The sequence below is a fragment of the Oreochromis niloticus genome, linkage group LG16, assembly GCF_001858045.2.
Source record: "Oreochromis niloticus isolate F11D_XX linkage group LG16, O_niloticus_UMD_NMBU, whole genome shotgun sequence".
In the NCBI taxonomy this organism is placed as follows: Eukaryota; Metazoa; Chordata; class Actinopteri; order Cichliformes; family Cichlidae; genus Oreochromis; species Oreochromis niloticus.
In genome coordinates, this window is record NC_031987.2 from 28,820,357 (window position 1) to 28,845,185 (window position 24,829).

Here is a 24,829-nt window from a genome sequence, read left to right on the forward strand (position 1 = left end):
TGGAACCAGCTTCCAGTTTGGATTCGGGAGACAGACACTATCTCTACTTTCAAGATTAGGCTTCAAACTTTCCTTTTTGCTAAAGCATATAGTTAGGGCTGGACCAGGTGACCCTGAATCCTCCCTTAGTTATGCTGCAATAGACGTAGGCTGCCGGGGATTCCCATGATGCATTGAGTTTTTCCTTTCCAGTCACCTTTCTCACTCATTATGTGTTAATAGACCTCTCTGCATTGAATCATATCTGTTATTAATCTCTGTCTCTCTTCCACAGCATGTCTTTATCCTGTCTTCCTTCTCTCACCCCAACCAATCACAGCTGGTGGCCCCGCCCCTCCCTGAGCCTGGTTCTGCCGGAGGTTTCTTCCTGTTAAAAGGGAGTTTTTCCTTCCCACTGTCGCCAAAGTGCTTGCTCATAGGGGGTCATATGATTGTTGGGTTTTTCTCTGTATTTATTATTGTGCTATCTACTGTACAATATAAAGCGCCTTGAGGCGACTTTTGTTGTGATTTGGCGCTATATAAATAAAATTGAAATTGAAATTGAAATATTTTAACCTGATTCATTTTTAACACCTTAACAGTTCATTCCTCAAATCAAACAAGATATTTGACCCTCAAGAAATGTACCAACAAATAATTTTGCAATAAAATATTTATTTTTCAGCTTTTCCAAGTGAAATCAAACAAGTGTATTTAACAGTGAAACCAGAGTAGAAGCTGCTCATATAGAGTCCAACCCAGGCTAACAGTAAGTTGAGCAGAGCAGCATCATCAAAGTGTCGGCTCTTTGAACGCGTTGCAAGAACGCCATCTGCAGGACACTGGAACATCATCATTGCATTATACAGTTTCCTCTCTAACTGGATGCAGCTGTGAACAGGAACAGCTGTGGAACCAGAGTCCTGAGTGTCATCTATGGATGAATGCAGGTCAGTGTGTTGCTGGTGGAGGTGATGAGTCACAGCGTCCATCTCACGTTGGAGTCGCAGCTTTTCTTCAGCTGCTCTGCTCTTCAAATGTAAGGCATCGACGGCTCTCCTTTTCAGCTCTGTTGGAATATCACCTTCTTCTGTCTGAGAAATATTCATGAAACAAACCTGACAAAACACAAACAGCAGCAGTAACAGTAAATTGTACTTATAAAGTCACTGAAAACCCACATTTGAACTCTACCTACTTGTTCATCAAGGCATGAGTACAAGTGCAAGGAGACGTCACAGACATGTGGAAACTGTCCTTGTGATGTGAAGACGGTGGACTGTGGAGGCCTCTGCAGACTGTTGGACTCCAACCAACTGCGGCTTGAATCACTGAATTTACACCAAGCACTGCAGATATATTTTAAGTCTTCTACGTTTTATAAATAGTGAAAAAAATGCTTTGTGTTGTCGATAGAGACACATTAAAGCAAAATTTGCTAGATGACAATGAACACAGTTAAATCAGTACAATAAGTGTGGAGCCCTTCCTTCAGAATGTGTCTGCGTAGGTTCTCAGTCATCCAGGTCATGGTAGTCTAAGAAGCAACCACAACCTCCCTGCACAACATTTTGCAAAGTGAAATTTGTTTATTGTCCCATCAACAGTTTACCTGCAGAATCTTCTTTGCAGGAGTACAAATATCTTTACTGTGAGGAAGAGACGCAAAAAATACAACGTTTCCCTCTCTGTGACAATGAAAACATGCTTGTTAATATCAAAAGGCTCATCATTATAATGGCCATGATGAATATAAATAACAGCTATAAAACAAGTACCAGGAGATTTTCTTTGAGATTGAGTAGAGCGATCCTTCTTCCTTGATTCATTTCCTGCTCACAGAGCTGACCTCTGACTTCCTGGTCAAGGTCTCTCAGCGTTGACTGGAAAATCAAATCGAACTTGGCCTCAGCAGGCTGGTGACCTCCTCTTTGTCCCATCTCTGAAGGAGCTGCACTTCTATAACAGAAATATGTATACCTAGATCTGATGACTTCCTCCTCCCAAGACCTGTTTTCTATGAGCCTGGGCCACATAACCCAAAGCACAATCAGGCCAGATATGGCATGCAGTCACATAAACAGTGGCATCTATGCCAGGCCTGGCCCGTATCTGGATGACATACGTCTTATGGAAGTCAGCCAGCAGTGCCGGCTTGATACCAGATCCGGGCCAGACCTGCTTGCTATGTGGGTGTTTGTCTGATAAACACCAAACAGTGTTTTATAAACAGGAAATGTTGTTCTTGTGCCATATAGTAAAAGAAGATACTGACATGTATATGTGAGGACAGCACACACAGTGTCGTATATGAAGTTCAGGCTGATGTTCTTGTCCTGGCATCTTTTCACCAGCTCACTGATGACATACACTGGATCTGCTCACCTGTTTTAAAATAAAGATCATGTCAATAGTTTCAAGTCGATAAGAGAAATAATATTTTTGAGACACAGCGCTGCGGCTCATGAATTGGTGATAACGACCTACTGAGCCTGCTAGCAGGTGCAGGAGGGCCAATCTGAGCCACAGTTATGGGGCTGATAACTGTGTCACGATCGGCTGAGGCAGACTGTGCGGAGGTGTGTGTGTGTTGGACCCAGGTATGGACACAGGCACAGAGACAGAAATATCTATAACAAAAGGTGAGCCTATACAGGGAGTGCAGAATTATTAGGCAAATGAGTATTTTGTCCACATCATCCTCTTCATGCATGTTGTCTTACTCCAAGCTGTATAGGCTCGAAAGCCTACTACCAATTAAGCATATTAGGTGATGTGCATCTCTGTAATGAGAAGGGGTGTGGTCTAATGACATCAACACCCTATATCAGGTGTGCATAATTATTAGGCAACTTCCTTTCCTTTGGCAAAATGGGTCAAAAGAAGGACTTGACAGGCTCAGAAAAGTCAAAAATAGTGAGATATCTTGCAGAGGGATGCAGCAGTCTTAAAATTGCAAAGCTTCTGAAGCGTGATCATCGAACAATCAAGCGTTTCATTCAAAATAGTCAACAGGGTCGCAAGAAGCATGTGGAAAAACCAAGGCGCAAAATAACTGCCCATGAACTGAGAAAAGTCAAGCGTGCAGCTGCCAAGATGCCACTTGCCACCAGTTTGGCCATATTTCAGAGCTGCAACATCACTGGAGTGCCCAAAAGCACAAGGTGTGCAATACTCAGAGACATGGCCAAGGTAAGAAAGGCTGAAAGACGACCACCACTGAACAAGACACACAAGCTGAAACGTCAAGACTGGGCCAAGAAATATCTCAAGACTGATTTTTCTAAGGTTTTATGGACTGATGAAATGAGAGTGAGTCTTGATGGGCCAGATGGATGGGCCCGTGGCTGGATTGGTAAAGGGCAGAGAGCTCCAGTCCCACTCAGACGCCAGCAAGGTGGAGGTGGAGTACTGGTTTGGGCTGGTATCATCAAAGATGAGCTTGTGGGGCCTTTTCGGGTTGAGGATGGAGTCAAGCTCAACTCCCAGTCCTACTGCCAGTTTCTGGAAGACACCTTCTTCAAGCAGTGGTACAGGAAGAAGTCTGCATCCTTCAAGAAAAACATGATTTTCATGCAGGACAATGCTCCATCACACGCGTCCAAGTACTCCACAGCGTGGCTGGCAAGAAAGGGTATAAAAGAAGACAAACTAATGACATGGCCTCCTTGTTCACCTGATCTGAACCCCATTGAGAACCTGTGGTCCATCATCAAATGTGAGATTTACAAGGAGGGAAAACAGTACACCTCTCTGAACAGTGTCTGGGAGGCTGTGGTTGCTGCTGCATGCAATGTTGATGGTGAACAGATCAAAACACTGACAGGATCCATGGATGGCAGGCTTTTGAGTGTCCTTGCAAAGAAAGGTGGCTATATTGGTCGCTGATTTGTTTTTGTTTTGTTTTTGAATGTCAGAAATGTATATTTGTGAATGTGGAGATGTTATATTGGTTTCACTGGTAAAAATAAATCATTGAAATGGGTATATATTTGTTTTTTGTTAAGTTGCCTAATAATTATGCACAGTAATAGTCACCTGCACACACAGATATCCCCCTAAAATAGCTAAAACTAAACACAAACTACAAACTACTTCCAAAAACATTCAGCTTTGATATTAATGAGTTTTTTGGGTTCATTGAGAACATGGTTGTTGTTCAATAATAAGATTATTCCTCAAAAATACAACTTGCCTAATAATTCTGCACTCCCTGTATTATGGCTGATACAGGGCAACATAAAGCAGAAAGGGCAGTGGCGAAACTAAACTAGAACCTTGTGCAGAGTGCATGAGAAGGCTATGCAATACATGAATAACTTAAACATGAACTGCACAACAATCCTGAAAACACTTAACCTGACATGACACGAGGGATGTCACACAGACTACGAGACATGCCAGACGGTGGCCCCTTTTTTATCCAACAGGAAAACAGATGTGAGGGCAGCATCAGTGAGAGTCACAGGGCGTCACACACTGATCCATCCTCCTCCTCTTCCATCTTCTGCTGGGCCCTGAGGCTACTTTTGTTGTGATTTGGCGCTATATAAATAAAATTGAATTGAATTGAATTAAAGCAGCTGGACTGATGCTCGTGGACATCCATGGAGGAAGAAGCTGCTCTGACACAGATCCACATCTATTCTTTCATTTGAGACACCAAGCTAACAGATGTGATACTGGAAAGTCCACTGGTTCTTAAACATGTCGTTGTGTGGCTGTGGAGAAGGATGAGGGAGTCTGACCTGAGCCAGTGTTTGACATGAACACATCAGCACTGCTGTCAGTGAGCCTAATGACAGCCGTTAGCATCATTTCAGTGTTTCAGTCATTTACAAACACTTCCTGTCACTGTGGTGGTTACAGTGACATCATGCAGTTTGTGTTTTGACCTCCAGAGGGCGACAAATCAGCACAGACAGAGAGCTCCATTCAAACTTTGCTGCCATCAGTAATAATTCTTCAAATATAATCATCAGTGTTTGAGCAGTTATGATATCAGGGACAATCTAGACATGTGTGACAATACTGAACATGTCACATGACTCACCTTAAACATCATGTGATCCACTCTCAGTCTGCACTTTCATTCATGACTTCAACAGGTTGAAATGAGCTTTGAAGAAACACTCAGTGAAATAAATCTTTCATGGATTCATGTGAGCAGCAGATGAACTTTGTACCAACAACATCTTCAATAACAGAGTCTGAATGAAGCTCAGGTGTTGATGCTGCTCCCTGATTGGACGGTTGGTTTCAGCTCTGCTCTCAGTCTTTACTGCACAGGTGAAGGTAGAAAGTGTGACTGGATCTATAGACTGGAAACAGAGAAACATGCTGAACATTTGAAGCTTTGCAGCAGAAGTGTTCATGTTACAAATACAGCAGAGCTGATCTGGGATCAGTGTGTTCACACCTGCAGCTACAACAAGGTTTCATGTCTCCACACGTCAGCATGTGAACTTTACTCTGACTCAGTCTGAGCAGTCAGACGGCATATTTTTAAAGTTAACACATCAGCACACACAGATCTCTTATCTTTAATCTGTCACCAGTTAAGCACACAGACGGTAATGTGTTGGTTCATCCTCAGCGCTCAATGAAACTGGGACAGTTTTATAGCTAATAAAATCATACTAAACCTAAAACTATGAGCAGAAAGTGATCAGTCATCAGTGATGGGACTCTGTTCTCCCCTTTAACTGGAAACAGCCAGCATGAGCAGATAAAACCTGTTTGTTCCAGTGAAGTCAACATTCAGATTTTACTGAAGTGGAAAAAACAATAATGTTTATGTTATGTTTAAATAATGTTTAAATGTTTGATTTTTTTGACATTAAATGACATTACAGTGTTTAACTTAACATTAATTTAAAATACTTCATTACAACCAAACAGAACGTAACACTTTAGCTATTTAATTAATTTTGATATAAATTCATCTATATGTGCAATCAAAAACATGAAGAGATTATCTAAATGCATTTTAAGCAAGATTAATTTGTATTAGTCAGCAGAGCCAAATTCAGAACAACAGACTCAAATAACAAGAAGCAAACCTTCATTCAGGCTAAAAACAGTCTTTTTTTTTTGCCATCAGAATTATTGTCTAAAGAAAGAAGCACTCAGAGCAACTCTCTGCCGAGGCAGCTAATTCTCTGGGGATCGTTTGCTTTCACCAGAATACTCTTATATTTTGGATGTATTCTTTGGCTTTACAATACTTTCTTTGAAGAAATAACACATTTTGTGGCCAATGTCATATTTAGAATCTGTATTATTATTTCCTAATGAAAATGCAAACAAAGGCAGTAGAATTTTAAGCATAGTTTTAAATATGAAAAAGCATTTTATGAAAGTTTGCCCTTATTTGACCTTAAGGAAGAGGTCAAAGGTCCACAGTAATGTGACTGTCTTAATAACTGTGCGTGGCAGTCAGAGTGAAGACCAAAAGTGCAGGACTCGGAAACAAAGCTGGAATTACTAACACAATGGTTTAAACAAGGCAGGAACTACAGACTTACTAACTAGTAAGTTAGAAAAGCTACTGTGAAAGCTCGTGTCACAGTAGTTTGCTGCTACCTTTCAGGCTACGTTCACACTGCAGGCGAAAGTGCATCAAATCCGATTTTTTTGACCCTATGCGACCCGTATCCGATCATGGTGTGACAGTGTGAACGGCACAAATCCGATATTTTCAAATCTGATCTGGGTCACTTTCTCTTTTGAAGCAGCGCTCCTCTAAAACAGCAATAAGGATCATTATTAGGTTATTTACATTATTATGTAAATAACAAATTAACTTAAAGCAAAAATTGGGAAACATAAAGTCCGAAGTCTTTATATTAAGGGCCATCAGTCACACAATACTGTTTGCTCTGGGTCTAAACAGAGCGAGTTGTGTGTGCTTTAGCTGAAATTAGGCTACGTTCACACTGCAGATCCTGATGCTCAATTCCGATTTTTTGATCAAATCCGATTTTTTTGTCTGCTTGTTCACACTACAAATAAAATGCAACAGCAAACGTGCTCTAGTGTGAACGCTCAAAGCGGCCCGCATGCGCAAAAGAAGACGTCCTTCAGTCAAAGCTGACACTATCAATAACAGTCAGTCTAAAAAACTAGCAGACCTTCCACTCCACAATTAAAAACAGTAAGACTCCATAGTGTCAGGATAAAGCAACATTAAATATTGGATCAGCTGTTTGAAATAACTTCATTTTGTATAAATACACACCTGATATAACAGATAAAACATTAAAACCTGCTTAAAACGCACACATAGAGGAGACGTGCAAAACCACCATATATAATTTTCTCTTGACTAATTTTAAAGATTAAAGAGTGCACAGGGCGAACTACTATGTACAGCTTCTTATTAATGGCAATGATCTGAAAATTATCCTTTCAAGTGAATCTATTAATTCTGCTCATTATTCCATTAATCATTCCTACATTCTTCCTACATCCATTCTCATTCCATACAGAGTATTTTGCCTGACAGTTCAAGCTGCACCTTTTTAGTCTCATGCTGAGTCTGGTGCAGGTATTGCACTCAGCTTCAGCTCCTCTCTTTATGGCTGCTCTCCTCTCTGTTTATACCAACTTTATTGTCTGATTGGCTTTCTGACTCTGGTTTTGACTGCACACCATGCAGCCAATCACATGCAAAGACAGGGACCATATCATGCAGGCCAGGGAAGCAGAGAGACGGGGGATTTAAAAGCTAGTGTGTTGGAGAAAAAGTGACGAAGCAAGCAAAAATGTCAAATGAGCAGCATTTCAATGACAGACTGCAAAGCTGAGTGCAGAACTGATCAAAGGGATAGGAAAGGACAAACCAGCACAAGCATGAATTTGGTCTTTTAACTGTGTTTTTATAAGTGTTACAGCTTCTCCTAGTAATAAAAACCTCCTTTATTTCCATTCATGCTACGCAAAGTTGTCAAGCAAATAACAGTTAAATAACAGAAAAGTTTGTTTTTCCACTTTTTGCTACAGAAATTTCTGGATTTTTCACGACTACAGTTTAAAAAGCAAAAGGAAAAAACTGCTGTCAGGGCTTTTTTCTATATTTTTACACCTTTATTTCTTACGATTTAAGTTGGCCGTGCCAACAGATTTCTGTCACAGCAGCTTTGTCATTATCATGTAGAAAAACAGTTAAATATGTCACACTGACAGAAAGCAGCCCTGGCATTTTTGGTCTAGGTGGCCGATCATGATCGCTCCAAAAAAAGACAGAAATATATCAAAAATAAAATAATATACCATAGTGTGAAAAAGTGTCACACTTAAATGTTTCAGACCATCACATCTAAATATTACACAACAACACAAGTAAACACAGAATGCACTTTTGTAAATGAAAATGTTTATTATTAAGATAAATGAACTGTTTGTGTCACAGACCAGAAGCTCCTCCAAAGCCAGACTTCATGCCAGCATCCTAAGAAATTCAGCAACAAATGAATTGAGATCTGTGTGGACAGGGTTATAAAGCTATGGGACTCCACCAAACCACAGTGAGAGCCATTATCCACAGATGGAAACCTTCCTCGGAGCGGCCGGGCATCCAGCCACGACGCATCCAAAAGGTCCAAAACAGCCCAGAACAACAAAGAGCTGCACGACTCACTCGCCTCAGTTAAGGTTCATCACAAGGGATAAGTAACAAAGTACAAATACTTTGTACTCTACTGAACTAAAGTAGAATTTTCAGGTATCTGTGCTTTACTGGAGTACTTTTTTACTTTTCCTCATTACATTCTGAAACAAATATCTGTACTTTGGACTCCTGACATTTTGTTGTTACTTTTGGTTTAACAAATTTGCAGGGGGTCATTGTTTCTGTCACTCTGAGCGTACCGTCCTCTTTGAAATAATCACCAGGGGATGTCACATAACTTTACTAACTTTACTATGGCACACATAGATGACGTGTGCCATAGTAAAGGGTCCAAGTGGGCCGCTGTGTGGTTTTGGTTTTTTGGCACAGCTCTGCAACGACTGCAGGTGTCCATAAGTTGTGGCTGCAGTACTTCAGCATCTAATTAGCCCTACAGAAGACGATCAGGCATAAAGGGAGTAACATGTTGTGGCAGGTCATTTCAAATGCAACGTTTCTATCAGCTCAACAAACATCAGCAAACACACAAACTGTTTTTGTGCAGTTTGTCTCACAGTGTGTTGCAGCTAAAGGTCCAGTTGCTGTATTTCACAGGGACACACAGGGAAAAGAGTCTGAGATAACTTCACGCAGAGATGGAGAAAGAATACAGGGCAGGAAGAGGAGAGCTTATATTTAAAGGTAAGTCTTCACGTTCTCATACTGTGAAACACGCTGCAAAGCAAACTAACTGTGTTATTTAAAGAGCACATGAAAGTCCTCTGCAGGTTAGTGCAGGATAATCAGGTTAGTTTACAGTAAAGAACTGATGCACAATGGCTGTGGTGCTCGTGGTTACATCAAGAGTAACAGAGATGAATATGAATTTCAGCTGGTGATGCTTACATGTAGAAAAAAGACGGTGGAAACAGTGAACTGTCAGAGGGTGGAAATCAGCCAGGACAGCTCATCAAATACCTGCTTACATCTTGTTGATTTCAGTTTCTACAAAGAGCCACTGCAGCTGATTTTAGGGTCCCCCACCTGCTAAATCACACTGTAAGATGGAAACCCTGCTGAGGAAGAGGAACAAAGGCTGCTCTCTGTTTTGCCAGAAAACATCTCGATGATCCCCGAGACTTCTGGGAAAATACTCTGTGGCCTGTTGAACTGTCTCTGCTGCTCGTCTGCAGAGTGACGAGTATCTCAGCCTTCCACACAGTTAGCCTTTTCTCTTCATTTTGATTGTATCATGGACTTAAGGATCTGTTGTTTGATCTTGTCCTTCCACCTCTCCTGGTTTATTTCTCACAGATCTCACTTGCTACAGTGACTACAATAAAAACATCCTGTTTGTGGAACAGCACATCTGATCACTCTGCACTGCACGCTCAACACAAATCTCACCGCCAGTAAGGACCTCAGTCACAAAGAGAAAACCTCAACACATAATATACACACACATAAATCCCAGCTGTCATAATGTGCACCAAATTAATACTGTTTTTTCTCAGTCCTTGCAGCACTTTCTGTCACCTAGAGCCAGTTAATGTCTCCAGACCAGCCCTAAAGCTCCCTGATCTTTGAAAATGAATCCACTGTGTGAACAAATGTCATTGTCTCTAAGCCCCACAGATACAATCACAGTCTAACTGTACAATGCAATGTAGTCCAAATAATCCAGCACATATACAGCAGTTAAGAGACAGAGGGGTCAGTGAGCAGGGACCTTTAACAATGAGAAATTTTATCTTTTGCCAGAATCACACTCTTACTTTTCTGTGTTCATGTATCTTAAGTGAAATTGAAGCTAATTAGAGCTTAATGGCATGAAAGTGGAAAGTGCTAAAAATAGAGAATTATCCTTTTAAGTGAATCTAAATATTTTCCTTCCTCTGTCTAAAAGAAGCTTCATCTCCTCTCTGTTTATACCAGCTCTACTGTCTGACTGGCTTTTGGAGACTCCGATTTGAAGCCAAACACAAAAATCGATATTGTTTTCACTGAATGTTTTCTAACAGTAAATATTTTTCTAACATTTGTTTCCAGTTTCTGTCCCTTAACCTGAACTGGAACCAAATGAAGCAGAGTGTAATCACCTCCTACGAGCCATCCTGTCTCAGTGAGTGGAAGCTGCAGTATCATATACTGGCTCTTTGTGATTTACAATGTGAGCTCTTCATGGTGGCCTAAACAAACTGTGTGCATGCTCTTGTTGTTAAAGGGAATCCTCCTGCAAAGCCACAAGTCAGCTGTTTCCTGCTTGTCCAAAGTGAACAGTCATGAAAAGATCAATTCATACAGAAGTGAAGCAGCAGGATCAGTCATGGACGCACAGGTGTTTTTGCAGTCTGTTTTGTGGCACCACCAGCCTGGAGTGACTGGAGCCCCACTGGATCATCACCAGTAGGAAGAACAAAAACAACCATGTGGAACATTTTTGTAGAATCGCTGCAAATTTTCCAGCACACACTGGATGTGATCTGGGAATGCAGTTTCTTGCAACGTGTACTCAGATATTTATGCAATACTTATGTAAGAATGCTGTTTGTTGACTTCAGCTCACCACAGGTAAAGTTATTCCCTCCAAGCTGGTCACCAAACGTGTGGATCTTAGACTCAACAACTCCATCTGTACCTGGATCATGGACTTTCTCACCAACAGACCCCAGCATGTTAGGCCAGGCCATAACTGCTCTACCACCATCACACTCACACTGGCACTCCACAGAGCTGTGTGCTGAGCCCGTTCCTCTATGACTGCAGACCTGGGTATGCATCCAACTCCATCACCCAGTCTGCAGATGACACCACGGTGACTGTCTCATCAGTGACAATGATGAGTCTGCTACAGGGAAGAGGTAAAGCACCTAGCTGTGTGGTGCTGACAATAACCTGCCCCTGAATACCAGCAAAACCAAAGAGCTCACTGTGGACTTCAGGAGAGAGGAGACAGACACCCATGTCCCCATCTGCATAAATGGCACAGCTGTTGAACGGGTCTCCAGCTTCAAGTTCTTGGGGACCCACATCTCTGAGAATATGTCCTGGTCAACTAACACCTCCAGCCTGGTCAAGAAGGCCCATCAGTGCCTCTCTTTCTTGAGGACACTGAAGAAGAACCACCTGTCTGCTGACATACTGGGTAACTTCCACCGCTGTACGATAGAGAGCATCCTGAACAACTGTGTCACAGTCTGGTGTGGGAACTGCTCTGTTGCTGACCGCAAGGCCAACGCATCACAGGGACTCCACTTCCTGCCATTGAGGATGTCCACAAGAAGAGACGTCTATGCCAAGCACGCATCATTCTCAGGGACTCCTCTCATCCTGCCAAGAAACTCCTCCAGCTCCTCCTCCCCTCCAGGAGGCGCTACAGGAGCCTTCAGACTAAAACCAGCAGGTTTAGGAGCAGCTTCTTCCTCACAGCTGTCACCCTACTGAACTCAGCCCCCTGCTGAACCTTTCCATCCACACTCACTGAACCCTTCTACACTCCTCCTCCCAGTGACCATGATCATTCTCAACATTCACCACATGCTCACATTGGTTACTGCTATAGTTTAGGACACTGACAGAGTCTCTGTTATAGTGCCTACACTGTTCACTATTACAGTCTGTTCAGAGAGCTACACTTCCACTGCTGTAGATATATTCATAGCACTGTAGATCTGTTTACCTCACACCGATACATCTGTATATATGTAGCACATCTGTATATTTGTCCATAGTACACCTGTAAATCTGCCTGTCTGTACAGCAATATAAAACATCTGTATGCTATACATTTGTCTGTAGTTCAGCTGTATGTTTGGTCTCTCTGTTCATGACTATTTCCCCACTTATACTACCCTTATCTGTATGGACCAGTACATCTGTATGTTTGCTCTCTACTGAACTTACTGTATATAATCTGCTCTTATTGCACTTACTGATTAGATGCAAACTGTATTTTGTAACCCTGTATTTAGACATGTATGACAGTAAAGTTGAATTCTAAATCCTAAACATTTAAACAAAAGCAGCTACAGCAGATGTTTTTAGAAGTGATTTTAGAGGCCAGTAAAGAGAGCATGGAGGCAGACGGAGGATGCCACGTCCACTGAATCTACACACTTCCTGTTTCCACCTCATCCTTCCGGTGCTCTACTAAACTCCCTGCTCTCTCTACCACAGCTGCCTTTGAACTTGCCTGGGACAGGTCACATGACACAGGGGTGTGCTCTGATGTCAGCAGGCAGGTCAGTGGAGCCCTCTGGTGATGGATATATGCCAGTGAAACAGGAGGAGGCCTGAGAACAGACAGCGGGCTTAGCCAGCAGGACAAAGTAGTAGTATGTAGTACTTGAAGGAGTCATCACAGCCAATCAGCTCTCAGGAAAATGGAACATCACATAAATATTTCTCTTCTTTGATTTTCATCAATGTATTTCCTTTGATATATTTTCTGTCAATACTTCTGCCTGATTAGAAGCTCATAGGCAGTTCCTGTCACTCTACAATAAAATACTGTAAAGTCTGCCCTCTCTGCCCTCCCACTAGCTGACCTAACTGACACAAACTGTGCTAAGATACCCTACATGGACTAAGGTTCTTGGCCACACACATATAGATTTGCTTGGCTGTAGAAATCCATGCCATGAAGCTCCCAGCGCACATTTTTGATGCTTCTGTTTGTGGCAGAGGAGGTTTGGAGCTCGGCAGAGCCTTGGTGACTTTTACTGACTATGCAGCCCTACCCACATGTATGATTTAGATTTATACTTATGTGGCAGCCATTCACTGACAAAGTTATTTTAAATGATATCATGTCATAAATAACACAAGTTATTTTCCATGAAAAGTAAAAGTGGTGAAATTCTCAAAATGAGACGAGCATGCAATTTCACATATTTTGTTGTTTTGTGTGTGTGTTTGTCTGTGTGAAGTTTCGATGTGTATTGTTAGGAAATAAATATATATTCTTAATGCTTATTTTCTGTTTATTTTGTTTTATAGAGGCCAGACTGGGAGAACGCCAGTTTGAGCACAATGTCACAGAGTACTGACAGGAAACTGCATGCTGCTGCAGAGAACAGCAAGTTTTAGTGCAGAGCTGCACAGGCGTATTAATAAAATACAGGAAACCAGACAAAAAGCTAAGTAAACTGTGTGTCGGTGTGACGCAGTGCAGAAATATATATGCAGATTTAGCTGGCAAAGAATCCAGACCTGAGCTTGTGTGTTCGTGTGGCGGGTCTCCATTTCCACAAATGTAAAAATAAAGATCATTTTTTGAGCTTGACCACTCTGAGTCCGTCTTTCTCTGTCGCCAAAGAAATTCAAAAGAGTGGAATTTAATAGTATCTGAAAAGCACAATTTTGAAAACACTGCAAAGATCCTCAAGACATTTTTTCTTTTGCTTTCTATGTAAACAAAAATTCCCACCAAGGCTTTTCAGTGTGAAATTTAGTGTGTAGAGAAAATACCTGTGCCAGGTTGTCTCCATCTAGTGGTGAATAACGCCTTACCACTACATCAGGTGAGTTTCTCTGTGCACAGTGACACAACAACAACACAAACTATTTAAAAATGATGTAGGCAGATTAAGGCAATGTTACAGATTCAGTAAGAACGGAGGTTTATCGCAATCCTTCAAATATGCAGGGCGTCACACTAACACTGTTGCATCGCTCTGTTATTATCAATTTGATTCAAAACGTGTCCAGTTTAATGTCTTAAACTAAACTGGCATTAAAGTTTCAATGAACTAAAGTGGTCCCCCTGAGTCAGCACCCAGAAAGCTCGTCTCTTTGAACAATGTGGCCATAAATACGAGCGCTGCTGGGATCTTAAAACACTGGGGCTAAATCCAGACTTTGGAAGTTTCACTCAGTAACACCTTTTTATTATTATTGACTATCTGTTATATTCACATTTATATAAAATGTCAAACGTTATACGTTAGCTAAAGGTTGACGTCACAGAATTATACTGAACAACAATGCAATTTGAGTTCTTCTTGTTTGTTCTTTATATTTGATTTATTGTAAGCAGCGGGAGTAAAAGCTAAAGGAAAAATAGTAAAAATATGAATGAATCTCTGCTCTTACAGCTTTTATTGTGCCGTGATGTCTCCTTTGAAACTGTCCTCTTGCTCGTCTTTTGGATGCTCACCTCTTCTTCACCTTTCACCAAACTGCTGCACTCTTGTTCTCTGCTCTCGCCTCCTGTTCTGGTTATAATTACAAAGCAGTCAGCATGTGCCAAACAAACTCCCCCCAAATCGATCATGTTTGATATGATGATGAGGTTTTTAACATCTTATTTATGCACTTATTTAACACTGTATCGATCAATTAGTAAACAAATATCAGACTGTAGAAAAGCCAATAATAATGCACTGAGCAAGTTCATGCCATAAGAGCTAAATGGCCATCAGAGAAAATCCTGAATGCCTGATACAGGACAGGCCAACATTTAATGCAGCCACAGATGGACATCAGTCAGCTTCCTGCACTTTCCACCTGATCACATCTGTCCTCAAAGTCATGTCACTTCCTCTGTGGTTCATTTATGTTTACTTTTACATTTGCAGTGACAATAACTTTAGTGACACAGTGCACACATTATTTCCTGTGGACTGCTGGCTTATCTTGGTTTATTTCAGTTTAAAGGTGCAGTCAGTCATTTTTAGGTTATTTGATAGAAAAAAGGATCTTGTACTCGTAGACAAACATAGAATAGCAGATAACAATGACACATTGTTAAACATGTCACTGGTCACTGCTTAATTCTTCATTCTTTAAGCATTACTCATCCTTAGGATGTCATTTATAAATACAGATATACATTCTTAGAAAGAACCACTTCTGAACCTGATCTCCTTACTCCAAGGAGCTTTTCTGAGTTATCATTGTGCCAGAGGAGGAGGGCATCCACTACTTCTTTCATTTCACCTGAGTTCACCTGTGGGAAAGCACAGCGCCCAATCCCCTGAATAGTTATTTGAATTCAGGAGGACTTGGGAACTAATCTTGAGTGATTACTGAATTATCTGACTAAAGCCAATGAACCAGAGAAATTGTAAACTCTTAAACATCCAGGGATGTCTGAACTTATGTCTGCACCTTCAGACTCCAGATATGAAGGATCATACCTGCTTCACCTCCAGTGTTGTGCCAAAAAGTCATCATCTGACAAAAACTGATTTCCAGTGTCTTTACTTATGTTGGTAAACAGACTTTAGGGAGCATGATTTACAAAAGGGTATATAACACATTTAATAATTACCTATTTCTTCAAGTATATTTATAACTCTGTGTTATTGTAACTACATTAAAACCAATCCAGTCCTTTTGGGCCACTTAAAATATGTTTAGAGAACTATTATTATATTAGTTGCAGTTTCTGCTGTCCTCTTGGCCAGATTAAAATGACTTTTTTAAACAGTAATGTCAAATGAATGAATAAGAAGTAAAAATCACTGCCAAAACATGGTTGCAGCTTCTACCTTGTGACAGGAATGTTGTTTGTGGCACAAGATGACTCAATATCACTCATGAGGGATACATTTGACATGTTTCACATATTATAGACCAAAAAGTTGTCTACAGCAGTTTAAATATGATCAACTGGTGTTTGACAAATACCGGGAATTAGTTTATGGCAGACATGACTTTTTGACACAACACCGGCTAACTGACAAGACCTAGTTATAAGCTAATATTACGGTTGAATATTATTGCACCTAACCTTGGACTCTAGTATTCTAAAACTGGCACTTCCCCTCTGATAATCCATATGATTATGTAACAAATATGTCGCTTACCAAAGAACAGAGCACAGTTTATTCAGGGTGTGACAGCACTTTACCACCTGTGTCCAACATATACATATTCTGGACTGCAGCACGTACATCCTTAAAAACTCCAGGACTTCATCACAGCCTCTCTCACATCCGCTTTACATGTGTAGTTTACAGGACACTTAAACAACACTGGGTGAATATGTTTGTAGCAGGATAAAATTAGGGTCCCTTACATGAATGGGATTTAAACAGGGAGATATTGGCATCAGTTCCCAACACTTCACTTAATATCAAATTGAGACTCACTTGTGTTTAACCCTGGAATATGTGAACAGGTTACTTATTGAGTCCTTTCTCAGTCCATGGGTTGTAAAACCGCAACATCCTCCATCCATAGTAAGAGAAAGCGTCTGTGGCAATAACCAAAAGGTCTCCATACAGCCTGTGTGAATAAGAAAATGGCTGGCCAGGAAAATATTTTTAAAAAAATCTTTTTAAAATCTTTTATAGAGCTAAATATGAAACGTGTCTGTGAGTCCTTCAGTCCAAATACTCGAGGTCGAGAAGGATATATAGCAGCCGCTGATCCCTCAATGGCACCAGTAGGACGGCAGGACAGCACGGCCTCTTCCTCAGCAGAAAAGTCTCCTCCACTGCTGGCAGGAGAATGACACATGAGTATTTTAAAAGCCTACAGCGTGTACACATATCACCGCTGGCTCACACAAGCTTGCTCTGACACAGCTACAGACCTTGGCTGTGTTCCAATCCAGCGACCGCACGCTCCTGAGTAAGCATTTTGAGACCTATTACGTCACAGCGACGTGACGACGGCTGTCCCAATCCGACTTCCCCAAATTTGAAGTGTGGTCCGCTGTACACTTCGTGGTCCCACATATCCCACAATTCATAGTGCAGTGCTGGGTGTGGATAATTTTGCCGAAAAATACAGCAGAGTGCTGAAGCGGAGCGGCCGAAGAGTGAACTTTCGCACTTATTTATGTGCGAATGTTTAAGAACATTAAAACATTACTGTTAGCCACATGTCGGCAAAGCTATATGACATTAGTGATGTTTGTACTTTCAGCGGTAACTTGGTTTTAAAGCCTCTACTTCTAAATATATATATAGTCGACCTTAATCTTACAGAGAATGTGATGATTTTATGGATAATTAAAGTCAGTCATATATCCACAAACACAACAAGCTGAAAGTCAGTGATGCTGCTCGGTTTGCAGTCCTGAATATGACGGCACAAGCAGGATTCACTGCACTGTTAATGTTAGCTATGTTATATTGCTGCCTCTGTTCGGTGGTGTCGAGCCAAACGGACTTTAACGTGTGTTTGAACGAGCTGACGGTTCACTCGTTAAGCTGAAAGAAAGATGCTTTAATCACAGGAGTCACACGTGTCCACTGGACCATCTGGGACTCTTCTTGTTTAGCACTCGTAATAACACAAACACTAAATCCTCCTTCTCTATATAATATTGGCCATATTATATTTACATTACCAAAGTTAAATGACTTTAGTCTCATGAACAACATGAGCTAATTGTTATTTACTAGCTAATCTTAAAATGACTGTTGTACAGAAATGAAGCCCAACAATCATGTTTTACAGTCCTGTGGTCTCAGCCTCAACTAATCAAAGTGATGTCTGTCATGTATTGATATTTGACTATGTCTTAAGGGGATGACCTTTGAACCGGATGTTGTTGTCCAGGGGCGGCCCCCGTTAGGTGGCTAGTTGTCAGATCGACAGTGTTCAATAAAGCCAGATAAAGACCGTGCTCTATGTCCTGATTTAATTCAGAGTGCTCTGCCTAATTTGGTAATAAGGTGTGCACACAACAATGGCGACGAGGATGACACAAACAAGGATTTGTTTTTGTGAGAAGTAGACCCAGTGGCGGCACGGTGTTAGCGAAAACTTGTGGGCTAACATGGAAAAGACAGGTATTCAACCGTTCGCCTGCTACACTGATCCAGCTACGCTCGGACCGAGATGGACGCGGTGGTTAACATCCTTCGAGTTGTTTGCTGATGGGAAAGGTCTTATTTTGACGGATAATGCTACGGACGCGATCAGACAGCGGAGACGTGCTCTTCTACTGCACTTGGCCGGACAGGATGTGCAGGACGTCTTCTCCACTCTACCACAGACGGGAGAGGCAAAGGATTACACCGCTGCGGTGACTGCGCTCAACACTTATTTTGTTCCTCAAGTGAATGCAGCATACGCACGCCAAACTTTCCACAAATTGTCCCAAACGCCAGGTGAGACTGTGCAACAATTTTGTACACGTTTAAGGCGAGCTGCAAAAGACTGTGACTTTCAAGCTGACAATGATAACCAGATACGGGACGCTATCCTGAGTAAATGCACTTCTGAATATGTACGGAGAAAGCTGCTTGAGGAGGGTCCAGGCTTAACCCTAACTCGCACGTTGGAGGTGGCCTCACACTGTGAACGCGTGGAGGAGCAAATGGCGGCGATGAGCGTCGCCGGGGAAAAGAAAGGAGAGGACACGGTCAGCCGGATTTATACAGCAAAGAAAGAGAAGAACAACAGACCGAAAGGAAAAATGAAAGATGATAATAAAACAGACAGACAGTGTTACAGGTGTGGTTATACTGACCACATGGGCAAAGATCCCAAATGCCCAGCACGAGGACAAACATGTCACAAGTGTAATGGTAAGGACCACTTTTCAAAAATGTGTCGTACAAAAAGACAAAAGAAACAAAATGTGAATGCTGTTGAACAAGATGATTATGCATTTACTGTAAATGATGATAATGTACCTGAGAAACTTACCTTCTCTGTTGGGGGAATAGAGTTGAAAATGTTAGTTGACTCTGGAGCTACAAGTAATGTGATGGGAGAGAACATATGGGAAAAGCTAAAAGATAAAAAGATAAAATGTCACTCATATGTACCCAAAGAGCAGAGGAATTTATATGCATATTCCTCAGCACAGGCACTCACAGTTAAAGGTGCATTCAGATGTGAAATCAAGATTGGTGACAGAACTGAAGAGGCTGAATTTATTGTGATTAGAGGTAATGGTGAACCACTCCTGGGGAAAAAGACGGCTATAAAGTTAGGAGTGTTGAAAATAGGTGAAAATGTGGCGGCTGTCACAGATTTAAAGCAGACTCTTAAAGAAAAGTATCCAAAAGTGTTCAAAGGAGTAGGAAAGCTAAACACCAAACAGATCAGCCTGTACGTTGATCCAAATGTGAAACCAGTAGCACAGCCGCTGAGGCGCATACCTTATCATTTGAGGGATGCAGTGGAGAAAAAGATCAATGAACTAATCGACATGGACATCATAGAACGTGTAGAAGGACCTACACCTTGGGTAAATCCGGTAGTGGTACTCCCAAAGAAATGTGACAAAGATATCAGAATGTGCTTAGACATGAGAAAAGCAAATGAGGCAATAATCAGGGAAAGATACCCCATACCCACTGTGGATGAAATCTTGCAAGGACTAAACGGCTCTGCAATCTTCAGCAAACTCGATCTCAAGTGGGGATACCATCAGCTAGAGCTCACCCCGGAGTCAAGAGAGATAACTACATTTGCAGTGCACAACGGAGTATACCGATACAAAAGGCTGATATTTGGAGTCTCATCAGCTAGTGAGCAATATCAGCATGAGATCGCCAATGCACTAGCTGGCATTGAAGGAGTTGAGAACATTTCAGATGATGTAATCATACATGCACCAGACCAGGAAACCCATGATAAGCGCCTGCATGCTGTGATGAAGAGACTCTCTGACTGTGGTCTGACACTAAACGCAGAGAAATGTCAGTTCAACATGGACAGACTTGTGTTCATGGGAATACTGCTGACGCAGAAAGGCATCGGCCCAACTGAAGAAAGAGTGAGAGCTGTGGTGGAAGCCCGAGAACCGAAGAATGCTACTGAGGTGAGAAGCTTTCTTGGACTGGTAGGCTTCAGTAGCAGGTTCATACCACAGTTTGCTACACTCTCTGGACCACTTAGACGTTTAACTCGAAAAGAAACTATGTTTACATTCGGGCCAGAACAAAAGCAAGCATTTGAAAGACTAAAGACTGAGTTAGCCAGAGCAGGTACCCTAGCATATTTTGACAAAGAAGCCCCAACCAGAGTCATAGCAGATGCAAGCCCTGTAGGCTTAGGCGCAGTGCTAATACAAATACAGAACGGAGAAGAGGTACCAGTGTGCTACGTGAGTCGGAGTTTAACAGACTGTGAGCGAAGATATTCTCAAACAGAAAGAGAAGCCCTAGCACTGGTATGGGCATGTGAGAGACTACATCCATATGTGTATGGCAGGAAGTTTGACCTCATCACAGACCACAAGCCATTAGAGGTTATATACAGCCAGAGATCTAAACCTTGTGCACGCATAGAAAGATGGGTTCTCAGACTGCAACCATATGACTTTAAAGTAGTGCACATTGCGGGAAAACAAAACATTGCGGATTCACTGTCAAGACTGCTCTCTGACACCACGTCAAAAGAGGTACACAAGCATGAATCCGAAGAATATGTGAGATTTGTTGCAGTTAATGCTACTCCAAAAGCACTCACAACAAGAGAGGTTGAAGAAGCCTCTGCTACAGACTCAGAATTAACAGAAGTGCGAAAAGCTATTGAAAATGGACACTTTGAAAAATGCAAAGCATATGCACCCATTGCAAATAAACTGTGTGTCATCGGCTACATAGTTTTGCGGGGAACTCGCATTGTATTGCCAGAAAACCTCAGAGCTCAAGCACTGTCACTAGCTCATGAAGGACATTTAGGAATTGTTGGAACCAAACAACATCTCAGAACAAATGTTTGGTGGCCAGGGATGGACAAAGCTGCAGAAAAATTTTGTAAAGCTTGTCACGGATGTCAAATAGTAGCCAGACCAGATCCACCTGAACCACTGAGAAACACACTTTTACCGGATGGACCATGGCGAGATGTGGCGGTAGACTTACTGGGACCGCTACCTTCGAACCACTCAATACTTGTGCTGGTAGATTACTACAGTCGGTACTATGAGTATGATGTAATGTCATCTACAACTGCTGAAAAAGTCATTGACTCTATTGACTGTATATTTAGCAGACATGGGCTACCAGTTACCATCAAATCTGATAACGGCCCACAGTTCAAATCTGAGTTGTTCAGAGAATATTGTGAAACTAATGGAATCAAACATATAAGAACTACACCAAAATGGGCTCAAGCAAATGGAGAAGTGGAACGTCAAAATGCATCATTGATGAAAAGAATCAGGATCGCACAAGCCGAAGGACTTGACTGGAAGCGAGAGCTAAGAAAATATGTGACAGTGTATCGCAGCATTGAACATCCAACCACGGGCAAAAGTCCAGCAGAACTCCTGTTCAACCGCAAAATGAGAGGAAAGTTACCGAACATCAGTGAGGCAAAAACAACGGAGTTGGACGTGCGTGACAGAGACGCTGAACAGAAAGGAAAATCAAAGATTTCTGCTGATGAACGAAGGGGAGCTGAGTATTCAAAAGTGGACACGGGAGACATAGTGCTGGTTCAACAAGACAAAGTGGACAAGTTTACAACACCATTCAATGCAACACCACACAAAGTTGTAAGCAGAACTGGAAACCAAGTCATTATTGAATCACCAACAGGAGCTCGCTATCACCGGAATACAACACATGTGAAGAAATACGAGACAAACGAGACCAGACAAGGACACTACGAACAAAACACTATACCTGAAAGGGCGGAAGATGAAACACCCACAAAGACTGACACCTTCACTCCAACACCACAAGAGGGCTCACAGGGGCCAGAGAGATCAAGTAGATCACAGAGGGCTAAAAAGATACCTGAGAGGTTTCGTGATTTTGTGGTGAAATAAACTGTAATATGTTAAGTTGAAGAGGTAACTTAAAATGGTTAAGTTTCAAGTTGCAAGTTCAAATGTGTATGTGTACATGTATATGTTGGGAAAAAAGAGTACGTCTGGTGAGACAGTTAGAAAATATCATTGTCAGAAAGTAAGACAAGAAAGAATGTTCAATGTTGAGAAAAAAAAAGGACATCAAAGTTATTAAGACTGAAGTTTGAATCTAAGGAAAAGGGGGATGTCATGTATTGATATTTGACTATGTCTTAAGGGGATGACCTTTGAACCGGATGTTGTTGTCCGAGTGCGGCCCGTTAGGTGGCTAGTTGTCAGATCGACAGTGTTCAATAAAGCCAGATAAAGACCGTGCTCTATGTCCTGATTTAATTCAGAGTGCTCTGCCTAATTTGGTAATAAGGTGTGCACACAACAATGTCATGACAAAAATGAATGACCAACAAAACATTTTTCTCCTTCATTTCTGTCACACAAAGCTGTATGAAATGTTTCTCGCGGTTAGTATCATGGTTGCTAGGCAACCTGAGCAGCGCGACGACGGCTAGCCCGTCCCATTTCACAAGCCTCTCACTTCCGCTACATTGTGTTACGCGCCGTACGTGCGGTCGCTGGATTGGGACACAGCCCATGTGTGCTCATAGCCCCTAAACAACAACAGTACAGTCTGCTAGTTCAAATGCACAACATGAAAGACAACTTACTGTACACTGAACACACATCGCTCACTGAGTTAGGTCCTTGCACCTTTTTTAAAACACATCCCTTTAGCTTGCTTCTTAAAAGTAGTGCAAGCCATATTCCAAACAGTCACACACGAACTTGATCACCGAAGTCCGCTTAACATGGCTGCTAATTTTCAAGCTTACTAGCTGTTGTGGAAGTTTTTCCACTTAAATAAAGCCTGCAGATGAGCGGTAGCTAACATTCTTTAATCCAAACACACAGAGAACAGACAAACAAGCTTGTGGAGAGCCTGCATGACCGCGGGGCAGGGTCAGCAGACTCTCACTGAGCCTAGCATGGCTCTCAGTTAAATACCTTCTCCAGGAACAAAAGGCAGTACACAGCTGTTTCACACCTTAAGGTTCACACTCCCTTGCTACCTCCCAGAGTCCTGGAAGAGACAAAAGACTGGTCCTCTGGAGTTCCTGTTTCCCCCAACATCCTTACTACACCCCCACATTTGTCTTAAGCATGAGTGTCAGACATGTTAAAATCCAGTGGCACCAAGGCATTATACAATAAAATAATGTGATTAGTACATAAGTAAAAGAAATTCCATTACACTAGCTTATTCACGATTAGCACACTAATAATCATCATTAACAACGCATCATAACATAACCAAACGATAACATATAGAAGGAAACAATGTACGTATAAAACACCATTCTACTAGCAGGAGTACAGTATTTAAGACTTAAAAGTCAGCACACAAATAAATTACACTAACTTGGTTTATATCTGACCCAGATAGACTGCAGGTCATAACTTCTTACCTTACTTACTTACTTCAGTTCACCTGAGACTCGGCCGCCTCGGGTCTGTCCTCCTCCTGCCTCCCCTTTTCCTTCATCCACCTGCTGGCCTCCACTTCTTGCTAATGTTACTCAATCTGTGGAAGCTCCGTGATGCCACCACCAAACAGCTGAGTTATTTTTACACGTCTGCCAGCATCTGGCCAATCCACCACCTTTCGTTGTTTATACTGTTACGGAAAAAACAAAATCACCATCGGCCCACCGAGTCCAGCTATGGCTGCATAAGTGTTTAGTAGTAATTGTTTTTGTAGAGGGCTAGCAAAACAACCGTTTTCAAGGCATTGCCATATTGGAATCCCAACTTCTCTGACGAAGCTAACCAGAACGCCGTTACTTGAGTTTCCGAGGTAGGTCGAACGCAACACACAAAGTAACGAATAACGACCCTATCTAAATCCAGTAACGATTAACGCGTTCCTAATTTTTTGGCATAATAACTAGTTACCGTTATTGTTACCACAATAATAACGTAGTTACTGTAATGTGTTACTTAATAACACATTAGTCCCTACACTGGTTGTCATTATGTTTCATTCTAGTCAGCTGTGTCCTCATGTGTCTCCAATTCCCCTGATCACCTCATGAGTGTATTTAGTCCTCAGTCTTGCTGTGTTCAATGTCACATCATCTGTGTTATCTCCCCTACCCCTTGTCACGGTTTCCCAGTCAAGTCATAGTAAGTCATAGTTTGTATGTTGTTTAGTCATAGTATAAAATCACAGTAAGTCATAGTTTCCCAGTCTATGTTCAGGTTTTCCGTCAGTTACTTTGTTTTTTTCCGTGAGTTTTCAGCCCTGAATAAAGGCTCACCTTTTGTTAAGTCCAGTTTAGTCTCCTCGCCTCTGTCTGCTCTTGGGTCCTCTACTCACTCCACACGGTTTGCCCCAGCAGTCCGTGACAGATAATATTACATCTGTGGGATGATTATTGGTAATTTTTTCGCTAATGATTAAAATTTTATTTGTAAAGAAATTCATGAAGTCATTACTAGTTAAC

At 41.7% G+C, this 24,829-nt stretch overlaps 1 long non-coding RNA gene across 4 annotated transcripts; it reads right to left on the reverse strand.

Moving 5' to 3' along the window:
• Positions 1-532: 532 nt before the first annotated feature.
• On the reverse strand, positions 533-23,463 carry LOC109197686 (uncharacterized). Of its 4 annotated transcripts, XR_003216863.1 has the most exons (11): positions 23,331-23,463; positions 16,937-17,039; positions 16,690-16,825; positions 14,687-14,808; positions 14,063-14,125; positions 13,805-13,898; positions 5,036-5,303; positions 2,258-2,367; positions 1,761-1,941; positions 1,181-1,670; positions 533-1,100 (listed from the first exon to the last, which is right to left on the reverse strand). It is a non-coding gene; the product is annotated as an uncharacterized LOC109197686 (long non-coding RNA). The 4 variants fall into 4 exon arrangements; XR_002058795.2 differs by lacking the exons at positions 13,805-13,898; positions 23,331-23,463 and having other exon boundaries at positions 534-1,100; positions 16,690-17,418; XR_002058799.2 differs by lacking the exons at positions 5,036-5,303; positions 13,805-13,898; positions 23,331-23,463 and having other exon boundaries at positions 535-1,100; positions 16,690-17,418.
• Between the last annotated feature and the right edge of the window lie 1,366 nt (positions 23,464-24,829).